Source organism: Myotis myotis, unplaced genomic scaffold (assembly GCF_014108235.1).
Source record: "Myotis myotis isolate mMyoMyo1 unplaced genomic scaffold, mMyoMyo1.p scaffold_m19_p_6, whole genome shotgun sequence".
NCBI classification, from domain to species: domain Eukaryota; kingdom Metazoa; phylum Chordata; class Mammalia; order Chiroptera; family Vespertilionidae; genus Myotis; species Myotis myotis.
Genome location: NW_023416368.1, coordinates 85,489,435 through 85,500,858, shown reverse-complemented (window position 1 = coordinate 85,500,858; position 11,424 = coordinate 85,489,435). Strand labels below are relative to the sequence as shown.

At 43.5% G+C, this 11,424-nt stretch overlaps 1 pseudogene; it reads right to left on the bottom strand.

Moving 5' to 3' along the window:
• Positions 1–2,314: 2,314 nt before the first annotated feature.
• On the bottom strand, positions 2,315–7,676 carry LOC118658766 (annotated as a pseudogene).
• Positions 7,677–11,424: the final 3,748 nt, after the last annotated feature.

Below are 11,424 nucleotides of genomic sequence, written 5' to 3'. Positions count from 1 at the left end.
AAGCCTTATCTGACCTGGGGAAAGGGCCATTAGCCACCTCCAACTGTTTGTTTTTTTTTTTTTTTAAATATATTTTATTGATTTTTTATAGAGAGGAAGGGAGAGAGATAGAGAGTCAGAAACATCGATGAGAGAGAATCATCGATCAGCTGCCTCCTGCACATCTCCTACTGGGGATATGCCTGCAATCCAGGTACATGCCCTTGACCGGAATCGAACCCGGGACCTCTCAGTCCGCAGGCCGATGCTCTATCCACTGAGCCAAACCGGTTTCGGCGTTTTTTTTCTTTTTTAAACATTTTTATTGACTTTTTTTTTAGAGAGAGAGGAAGGGAGAGGGATAGAGAAATAGAAACATCATTGATCTATCAGCTGCCTCCTACTGAGGATTAAGCCTGCAACCCAGGCATGTGCCCTGCCCAGAAATAGAACTGGTGATTATTTGGTGCATGAGACTACATTCAACCATTGAGCCACACCAGCCAGGCCAGAACATGTTTTTAATGTTATCTTCTGTGCTGTTCCTAAGTTTGCTATTAAAATACATTAAACTGCCCTAGCTGGCTTGGCTCAGTGGATAGAGTGTCAGCCTGTGGACTGAGGGGTCCCAGGTTCAATTCCAGCCAAGGGCATATGCCTGGGTTGCGGGCTCAATCCCGAGGAGGGGGTGTGCAGGAGACAGCCGATCAGTGATTCTCATCATTGATGTTTCTATCTCTCTCTCCTCCCTTCCTCTCTGAAATCAATAAAGAAATATATTTTAAAAATACATTATATAGCCGAAACCGGTTTGGCTCAGTGGATAGAGCATCGGCCTGCGGACTGAAAGGTCCCAGGTTCGATTCCAGTCAAGGGCATGTACCTGGGTTGCGGGCACATCCCCAGTGGGGAGTGTGCAGGAGGCAGCTGGTCGATGTTTCTCTCTCATCGATGTTTCTAACTCTCTCTCCTTTCCTCTCTGTAAAAACTCAATAAAATATATTTAATATATTTAATAAATATTTATTTATTAAAAAATAAATAAAATAAAATAAAATGCATTTTAAAAAAATACATTATATATAAAAAATATAACAAAATACTTAGGAACAAATTTAACCAAGGATGAGAAAGAGATGTGTACTGAAAACCACAAGACATTCATGAAACTGAAAAACACAAGTAAATGAAAGGGTATCCATTGTTCATGTACTGGAAGAATACTGTTAAAATGTTCATACAAACCAAAGCCATCTAAAGATTCAATGCAATCCCTATTAAAATTCCAAAAATGACATTTTTTACAGAAGTAAAAGTAATCCTAAAATTTATATGGAACCAGAAAGACCCTGAGTAGCCAAATCAATCCTGAGAAAGAAGATCGAAGTTTCCTGATTTCAGAAACCCTTCCTGCCCTGGCTGGAGTGTTCAGTAGTTAGAGTGTCAGGCCATGCACCAAAGGGTCACCAGGTGGATTCCCAGTCAAGGGCATGTACCTGGGTTGCAGGCTCCATCCCCAGTCCCAGTCAAGGTACATGCCCAAGGTTGCAGGCTCTATGCCCAGTACGGGGCATGCAGGAGGCAGTGATCAATGATGTTTCTCTCATTGATGTTTCTATCTCTCTATCCCTTTCCCTACCTCTCTCTCTATAAGTCAATAAAAACACATTTAAAAAAAAAAAATGGGTTAGCCCAGCCAGTGTGGCTCAATGGTTTAGCATCAACCTATGAACCAGGAGGTCATGCTTCAATTCCCAGTTGGGGGCATACCAGAGGCAACCAATCAATGTTTCTCATCACTGATGTTTCTATTTCTCCCTCTTCCTTCCTCTCTGAAATCAATACAAATACATTTTTTAAATAAAATATTTTAAAAATGGATTAAAGACTTAAATGTAAGACCTGAGCCCTAGCTGGTTTGGCTCAGTGGATAGGGTGTCAGCCTGCAGACTGAAGGGTCCCAGGTTAGATTCATGTTAAGGGCATGTGCCTGGCTTCTGGGCTCAATCCCCAGTAGGGGGTGTGCAGGAAGCAGCCAATCAATGATTCTCATGGATGTTTCTATCTCTTCCCTCTCACTTCATCTCTGAAATAAAATATAAAAGTAAGACCTGAAACCATAAAACTTTTAGAAAAAACATAGTCCATAAGTCTCTTGATGTAGGTCCTGATATGATTTTCTGAATCTGAACAAAAGCAAAGGTAACAAAAGCAAAAGCAAAGCATAAACAAATGGGAGTACATCAAACTAAAAAGGTTTTGTACAATGAAGAAACCATCAACAAAATTATTTTTTTTAAGTATAAATAGACTTTATTGAAGTCAGTGCCTCTGTACTGAGACAGAAGATTGTATCTACATAAGCACAAGTTGTAACATTTCACAACTTCTAAAAAGGAATGCCAACAATTACAACGATCATGCATACCATGGTCGATAATCACATTTTAGAAGCATTTTCAACCATTTCTAAAGAAATGCTTATAACATTGTTATATATAGAACTACTTTCAATAAACTGCAAAACATTGACTTTTCCAGTATGAGCTACAGTGTCAACACAAAAGGGAGGCATAAATGTTTAATTTATGAAATCAGAATGGAATATTTAAAGAAAAATTAAAAAGCTGTCAAAGGCCATTATTGAACCAACGTGAAGAGCACAACTTGAACTTTTCAGTTCATTCATCTTTTAAAGCTGTCCTCTGAATAACTTCAGTTCTAAGCATTGAATTCAGTACTGTGAATATTCCTTGGATTGAAGTTTGGCAATGATGCGGTCCAACTGTCTCTTTGCTTCACACTGTGGAAAATTGCTCATGTCATAATATTGAGGGGCAATTTTCACCAACCATTCTGGCTTGATATCTGTACACGTCCGAATATAATTCATTGTTGTAAGAACAAACTCATTAAAAAGCACCCATTCAGGCTTGTGGTCAAGAACAGTAGAGGGATGTAACTGAACCAGCTGGTTATCTTTCACAGTTAAGTAATACCTTGTTCGTTCTAAATGTGCCACCTGCATAACATAACCAGCAACCAAAGCTTTTCTTATCTATAATAATAAAAGCGTAAGAGGCTAATTAGACCAGACAGCCGAATGACCTTCTGGACATCATTCTGGACGTCATTCCAGACGTCATTCCGGACATCCTTCCGGACTAAGCCACAGTGGTGGGGGCCGAGGCAGAGGCAGTTAAGGGTGATCAGGCAGGCAGGCGAGCAGTTAGGGGCCATCAGGCAGGCAGGCAGGTGAGCAGTTAGGAGTCAGCAGTCCTGGATTGCGAGAGGGTGCAGGCTGAGCTGAGGGACCCTTCCCCTCCCCCGTGCATGAATTTCATGCACCAGGCCTCTAGTATTAACATAATAGTCCCTGCTTGTAAAGTCAGTACTTCAACAAGGCAAATTAAATCTGTCCATAATTCAAGATAGCTGCTGGCGAACATTGTCTGCTGACATCAGGGACCTGTAGTTAATGAAGTTGTCATAACACTACTGAACCGATTCATGATTTTGTTTAAAAGCGTGGTATACATTAAGCAGTGTCAGATGATCTCCATCTATGTGGGCAAATCTCATCTTGGCCTCATCCGCAGCTTTCTCGGCCTCCGTGGGGTGAACAAAACACTGTGGGACTGACAACATTGCAGTAACAGATAGGACCTCATTAGAACAGTTGTAGTCACAACTTGCAATAACCATTTTAGCGAGCTGTGGATCTAGAGGAAACTCTGCCATCATGGATCCCAATTCAGTCAGATCTCCATCATCATTTAAAGCAGCCAGATAATTCAAAAGTTCTAGGGCTCTCATCAGAGTTTCAGGAGATGGTGGATCCATAAGATCAAAATGCACCAAATTATCAATACCAAGTTTCTTCAACTGTAACACAACTGATCCTAAATTAGAACACAAAATCTCAGGATAGGTATTATCCTGCATTTCTGTTTTATAAGCTTTCTCTGTGTAAAGTCCGAAGCATTTCCCAGGTCTGGTACATCCAGCACGACCAGCCCTTTGTTGGGCTGAAGCTTTACTAATAGCTGTCACCAAAAGGGATTCAACTCTGATTCGTGGATTGTACACCTTTTGTTTGGCAAATCCAGGATCAATCACAAATACCACACCATCTATTGTCAAAGATGTCTCTGCAATGTTAGTTGACACAACTTCCTTTCTTCCAATTGCTCCATTCTGGTTTTTTGGAGGCAGAGGTTCAAAAATGCGTTGCTGCTGCTGAGGTGGGAGTGTAGAGTACACTGGAATGATTTTTTTTTTTATAATATATTTTTTATTGATTAAGATATTACATATGTGTCCTTGTCCCCACGTTACCCTCTACCCCCCCCCCCCCCCGCTCATGCCCTCACTCCCCCGTTGTCCGTGTCCATTGGTTAGGCCTATATGCTTGCATATAAGTCCTTTGGTTGATCTTTCCCCCTTACCCCCACCCTCCCCTACCTTCCCTCCAAGGCCCGACAGTCCAATCAATGCCTCTCCATCTCTGGATCAGTCCTTGTTCATCAGTTTATGTTGTTCATTATATTCCACAAATGAGTGAGATCCTGTGGTATTTATCCGCTCTCCAGTTCCATCCATGCTGTGGCAAATGGTAAGAGTTCCTTTTTCTTCTTCCTCTTCTTAAAGAATACCTTTCAGCATTTCATATAATGCTGGTTTGGTGGTGATGAACTCCTTTAGCTTTTTCTTATCCGTGAAGCTCTTTATCTGACCTTCTATTCTGAATGATAGCTTTGCTGGATAAAGTAATCTTGGTTGCAGGTTCTTGCTATTCATCACTTTGAATATTTCTTGCCAGTCTCTTCTGGCCTGCATGGTTTCTGTTGAGAAATCAGCTGACAGTCGTATGGGTACTCCCTTGTAGGTAACTGACTGTCTTTCTCTTGCTGCTTTTAAGATTCTCTCTTTATCTTTTGCTCTTGGCATTTTAATTATGATGTGTCTTGATGTGGTCCTCTTTGGATTCCTTTTGTTTGGGGTTCTCTGCGCTTCCTGGACTTGTAAGTCCATTTCTTTCACCAGGTAGGGGAAGTTTTCTGTCATTATTTCTTCAAAAAGGTTTTCAATATCTTGCCCTCTCTCTCCTTCTGGTACCCCTATAATTCTGATGTTGGTACGCTTGAAGTTGTCCCAGAGGTTCCTTACACTATCTTCATATTTTTGGAATCTCTTTTCTTTTTTCTTTTTCGGTTGGGTATTTTTTGTTTCTTTGTATTTCAAATCTTTGACTTGATTCTTGGGATCCTCTTGTCTGCTGTTGGATCTCTGTAAATTATTCTTTATTTCAGTCAGTGTATGCTTAATTTCTAGTTGGTCCTTTTTCATGTCCTCCATGGTCTCACTATACTTATTGAGGGATTCATTAAATTTATCGGCGGTTTCCATAAAATTCTTGAAAAACCTTATAAACGTGGCCTTGAACTCTATATCCAGTCGTTTGCTTTCCTCCATTTCTGCCATTTGTGACCTGTTTCTTTGTCTCCGCATTTTGGCAGCTTCCCTGTGTTGATAGAGTGGCCCTGCGTGCCAGGTGTCCTGTAGGGCCCAGTAGCTCAGCCTCCCCAGTTACCTGGGGTGGACACTCTTGGTGCACTCTTGGTGCCTTGGTTGTTGTAGGATCACTGGGAGGAATTGACCTCCAGGCCAATTGGCTGTGAGAATCAGCTGTGTCTGGAGTGGGAGAACTTCTGTGCTGAAGACACCCTTCTGGGGCAAGACTTGCTTCAGTGGGGCTTTGGTGCTCACTGAGTCTGCTCCCTGAGTGTGTCCCTTATGGATCTGAGGAACTGCAACCTGGATGGTCCCCCTCTGACCACTGGGTACAGTGGCTCCTGGATCTAAGGAGGTGCTAATTCAGCCTCTGCCTGAGGCCACACAGCAGGAGCCACGAAGAGGCTCAGCTGTGAAGCAATGCAAGCGCTGCGGGGCCTTGGGCCTTCTCTTGGAAGTTCCGGGTCTGCCTGGTTCGGCTGCAGTTAGGTACATTCACATGCAAAAGCCTCTGCCGCAGCCTGGGTGGGGCGGGGTCTCAGGGAGTCAAAGAGCAGAGAAAGCAGCTATGGCCGATTCTCTGCCCGGAGTCGCGCGTCTCGGAGTCGCGCGTCTCAGTGTCCCGTTAGTGGCTGCAAGCACCTCTGAGGGAAAGCCGCACTCAAGTTCGCCCGCTGCCCGAGAGTCCGCTCCTCCCCGTATGAGTCCTGGGTCCCCAGAGACTTCCCAGAACCGGAGTTCAGAGCAGTCAGGAGCTTGTGATTCAAAAAAACAGCCGCGTCCTCAGGTGCCACCCCCTTTCCGCCCGCGCGCGCGAGCCGCCGTACCTCTGCACTTCACCTCCGCAGCGCCTCTCGGTGTGCTTTTCTTTCCTTCTAGTTGTAGAATTTACACTCAGCCAGCTTTCCTGTTGTTCTGGGTGATGTCCACTCTGTCCTTTAGGGTATTTTTCAATTGTTGTGGGAGCGGCAATTTCCCGGTGTTTATCTATGCCGCCATCTTAGTTTCTCCTCCACTGGAATGATTTTAATGTCACCAACTTCAGGGCCCAAATCATCAACCTCACGTTTTATTCTCTTGCAGGCTTCATCAATTTCCTCTTGATCAGTTAAGAAAAGTAGATCTCCCTCCTCTTCTTCACACATATGAATTTGGATCACTGTTCGAATTGCTGCTTCAAGGTAATCTCTCTCTGGTTCAGAAGTATAAAAGATCTCAACAGGATGCATATGTCCAGGAATAGTTAAGAGAGGACAGTTATTAAAATAAATCTGGAATTTTCCTGCATCTAGAGTAGCACTCATAACTATAACCTTTAAATCTGATCTCTATCTTACAGCTTGCTTCAGAACACCCATGAGAATATCTGTAGCCAATGTCTTTCCATGCGCCTCATCGAGAATTATTACATCATAATGCTCCAGAAGGGGATCATTCATAGCTTCACGAAGTAACATCCCATCAGTCATGTATTTAAGAATGGTTTTTGCACTACTGCAGTCTTCAAATCGAATGGAGTAACCAACTTCCTGGCCCAACATCACATCCATTTCATCAGCAACTTTCTGAGCCACACGCATTGCAGCCACTCTCCTGGGTTGGGTACAGGCAACTCCTCTCTTGGGTCCTGGTAATGATCGCATGTACCCCACACACCACTGTGGAATCTGTGTTGTTTTACCAGGCCCAGTTTCACCAACCAGTACAAAGGACTGATGTCTAACCAGAATATCTGTAAACCTATCCTTGTATTCCCAAACAGGGAGCTGAAGCCGTTTCTTTAAAATATTTTAGTATCGAGGAGTATGGGGCAAATTGGTCAATGGATTAATGCACTGTGGAAGTGATGTGTGTCCTGCATGTCCGGTGTGTGTTGAATGTGCTGAGTGGGTTGAGTGAGCTGAATGGGAAGCTTTTAGAGATGGTAATCCAGCACTGATAAGCATAGCATTAGTGGAAGCTCGCAATTCCTTCTCTTTTTCTTTCTCCCTCTCCCGCTCTCTATCTCCTGTATCACGTTCTCGGTCCCGATCTTTTAGACAGATCTTCCCGATCCCGGTCACGATCTCGATCCTTTCCATCGGTCCCCGCACGCTTCTTGCCGGAGGGGTAATCCTCCCCCAGGTCTACCCGGCGCCGCTTGGACATCTTCGAGCGTGCGATTGCGAAGGAAGTGACAAAGAGAAGCCAGCGGCCTTATCGGCGCAGTCGACCGCAGCTACTTACCTCTGGAGGGCACCCACCCCTCCCGCTACAACAGCCTACACCATGCGGCCGGAACCAAGAGGTAAAATGGCGGCGGCGACGAGGGCTGGGCCTGCGTACGCGCTTACGCAGCGTGCCGTGCGTGTGCGTGCGTGCGTGCGTGCCATGCGTGTGCGTGCCTGCGTGAGCGCGCACGCTCCGGAGGCGGGAATTCCAGGCCCGCCCTGCTTCCTTCCGCAGGCCTCCTTCTCTTCCAGGCTCGTATGGCACCGGAGCGGCTGCTGGGCCGGAGGATCCCCGAAGGCCTTCACGCCCCTCTGATCAGGAAACTGAGAGAGGAAAATGGTCAGTCCCAGCTGGGAAACCCTATCTATCAGGAGTAGCCTGGCATTAGGAGAGTTTGAGGAACCAATCGAGATCATGCAGCTGGTAAGGGGCAGAGCCGGGACTGGAACCCAGCTATTTTATAACTCCAGGTCTAGAACTTGAAGCCGCCGACGAGACACTCTCAATTGCAGTGAAGAAAATGAATCATCAACAAAATTATTAGCCAACCTACCGAATGGGGTAAAATATTTGCAAATCATATATTCAATAAGGGAGTTAGTAGTCAACATATCTAAAGAACTCATGCAACTTTTTAAAAACACACAAAAAATACAATGAAAAGATGGGCAGCCTTAGCCGGTTTGGCTCAGTAGATAGCGTGTCTGCTTGCAGACCAAAGGGTTCCGGGTTCGATTCTGGTCAAGGGTACCTTGGTTGCAGGCTCCTCCCAGGCCCGGGCGCTGGTCAGGAGCATGCAGGAGCAACCAATCGATGTGTTTCTCTCAGATTGATGTTTCTGTCTATCCCTCTCTCTTCTACTCTCTCTAAAAAGGTCAAGGGAAAATATCCTCGGGTGAGGATTAACAAACAAAAAAAATTGGGCAGAGGCCCAGGCGGCGTGGCTGGTTGTTTGGGGGTCATCCCTGCACCCGAAGGTCACTGGTTCTATTCCAGGTCAGGGCACGTGCCCGGGTTGCTGGCTCCATTCCCAGTGGGGAGCTTGCAAGGGACAGCCAATTAGTGTTTCTTATCGATGTTTCTCTCTCTCTCCCTCTCCCTTCCTCTCTCTGAAGTCAATAAAAAGCATTTTTTTTTAATGGGCAGATGACCTGAATAGACATTTTTCCAAAGTAGACATACAGGTGGCCAACAGACATATGAAAAGATGCCCCACATCACTAACATGAGAGAAATGCAAGTTAATACCACAATGAGCTATCACCTCACACCTATCAGAATGGCTATCCTCAATAGATAAATAAGTGCTAGTGAGAATGGAGAAAAGGGGCCCCTCATTCACTGTTGGTGGGAATGCAGACTGGTGCAGCCTCTGTGGAAAACAGCATGGAGGTTCCTCAACATTTTAAAACTACATCTGCCGTATGATCCAGCCCTTAAGATGAGATAAATGCTGGTATTTATCTGGAGAAAACAAAAACACTAATTTGAAAAGATATATACACTCCTGTGTTCATTGCAGCAATATTCACAGTGGCCACGATTTTCAACCTAGGTGTCCAACAATAGACAAATGGATAAAGAATATGTGATTTTATAGATATAGATATATAGATATAGATATAGTCACAATAAAATATTATTCAGCAATTTATTTTTAAAAAAAGAATGAATCCATGGCTGGTTTGGTTCAGTGGATAGAGTGTCAGCCTGAGGACTGAAGGGTCCCAGGTTTGATTCTGGTCAAGGGCACATGCATGGGTTGAGGGCTTGGTCTCCAGTAGGGGGTGTGCAGGAGGAGGCCAATCAATGATTCTCTCTCATCATTGATGTTTCTATCTCTCCCTCTCCCTTCCTCTCTGAAATCAATAAAAATATTTTTTTTAAAAATGAAATCTTGCAATTTGCAACAACATGGATGGACCTAGCGGGTATTATGCTAAATGAAACAAGTCAGAGAAAGATAAATACTGTATGATTTCACTTATATGTGGAATCTTAAAAAGCAGAAAAAATGAAAAAAAAAAAAAACATAAACAGACCCATAAATATAGAGAACAAGCTGATGGTTGCCAAAAAGGAAAGGAGAATGGGAATGTAAATAAATAAATGGCAAAAAAAAAAAGCAAAAATAAACAAATGGTTAATTCTCACCTGAGGATATTTTTCCATTGATATTTTAGAGAGAGTGGAAGAGAGAGGGAAAGACAGAGAGAAATAGTGATGTGAGAGAAACAACACATCAATTGGTTGCATCCTTTAACTATCATACCCTAGTACAGGGGTGGGCAACCTTTTTGTGAGTGCGTGCCAAAACCAGCAAAATCTCTGACTCAATATTCTTCTGCTTGCCAACCCTAATTTTTTGAGAACATGTTACACCTACTTGATATCTCTTAAGGTGTATGTATGTGAAGAACCTTGAAGACATAATAAAATTCATTCAAGCGACAAAAACACAGTATATGATGATGAAAAATACATTTATTTTTAAATATATATTTTATTGATTTTTTTACAGAGAGGAAGGGAGAGAGATAGAGAGTTAGAAACATCGATGGGAGAGAAACATCGATCAGCCGCCTCCTGCACATCTCCTACTAGGGATGTGCCCGCAATCCAGGTACATGCCCTTGACCGGAATCGAACCTGGGACCTTTCAGTCCGCAGGCCGACGCTCTATCCACTGAGCCAAACCGGTTTCGGCTGCATTTATTTTTTAATGTGTACATGTACACTGATAGTCCGACAGAAAACTTTATGACTCCGTTTGATATTATCAGTGGGACTTTTGCTGCTGCATCACTGATGACAGAGATTTTACATCAGGTTTATATTTCGTGACCTTCAGAGATATGCACGAGCTACTACTTTCATCCGTCAGGCTACTCCTATTATGAGACTTAACAAAATTCATCACTGAGAACAAAGATTCACAAGTGCATGTGGATGAAAACATGGAGAGTAACGCTGTTGCAAAGTTTTTTAAACAGAAAAAATTTCTGGAATGGCATTCCAAGTCCTCAATAGTTCATTTTCGACACTATTGAAATTGCTCTTCCCCTCTCTCGTCAATCCATGTCTATGGTCTTTAAGATAACTTGTTATGTAAAATTATTTATTTATCCAAGATGCACCTACATGGAATTTATCTGAAAAATAAAAAAGTCAATATTAAGAAAAAAAATTGTAAATGGAAGATTATAAGAGAGGGTTTCGCGTGCCAGCAAAAGTTACTGGCGTGCCATGTTTGGCACGCGTGCCAGGGATTGCCCACCCCGGCCCTAGTACCTCTGTCCCACCCACCAAATAGCTTTAGGCATCACTAAAATACTTTCTAATAAATTTGCCCATTCTAGGTATTCCATGTAAATGGACTTTTACACTATGTAGGATTCTTCCACTTAGTATATTTTCAAGCTTCACCTATGTTGCAGCATGTATCAGTATTGCATTTCTTTTTATTGCTGAGTAACATTTCATTGTACGATACACTATGTGACATTCTTAAAATGGCAAAACTATAGCCCTAGCTGGTTTGGCTCAGTAGATAGAGCGTCAGCCTGCGGACCAAAGAGTCCCGGGTTTGATTCTGGTCAAGGGTCCATACCTTTGTTGCAGGCTCCTCCCCAGCCAGAGCCCTGGACAGAGTGCGTGCAGGAGGCAACAAATTGGTGTGTTTCTCTCACATCAATGTTTCTCTCTGTCTTTCCCTCTCTC